Consider the following 567-nt stretch of genomic DNA (forward strand, 5'->3'; position numbering starts at 1 on the left):
TTTGGGCAGATGGAGAAAGAAAAAAAGTGTGATACCAACTGGTGGCAACTGTGGTGGCCCAGATGACAAACCCTCCTGGCAACGCACAAGCTGAGCAGCATGATTCACCCACGTATCACCTCTGCACTTGGTTTACTGTAGCCCTACCTAGGAATGCACGTGGGAAAGGTACCCACCAAAAAAATATGTAATATCCTGTTTGCTTAGCATCAGCCCTAGCCAACAACAGGGCTCGGTGGCCTTTTAGGGGCCAGCTGGACCCCCCACGGAGGGGAACGGGGACACAGAGGCAGCGGTGGTAGAGCAGTCAGAGCTCAGACTGTGCAGGTATCCCGGCCCCTCCAGGCGATAGTCTAGAGGACGGACGGAGGCTCCTAGGAAAGGAACAGCACCTCCCGCCTCCTCACGGTGGCAGCGCCACTCCCCCGCGCCTTGGCGGGCGCGGAGCGGAGGCGGTGGCGGGTCCCACCCGCGGGAACGCGCACCGAGGACCGCGGCCCCCCCGCCCCGCCCCGGCCCGCCCGCTCCGCCCGCCCCGGCACCTGGCGCGGCCCCGCCCGGCCGCGG

The sequence above is a fragment of the Corapipo altera genome, unplaced genomic scaffold (genome assembly GCF_003945725.1).
Source record: "Corapipo altera isolate COAL_440 unplaced genomic scaffold, ASM394572v1 61305, whole genome shotgun sequence".
NCBI lineage: Eukaryota > Metazoa > Chordata > Aves > Passeriformes > Pipridae > Corapipo > Corapipo altera.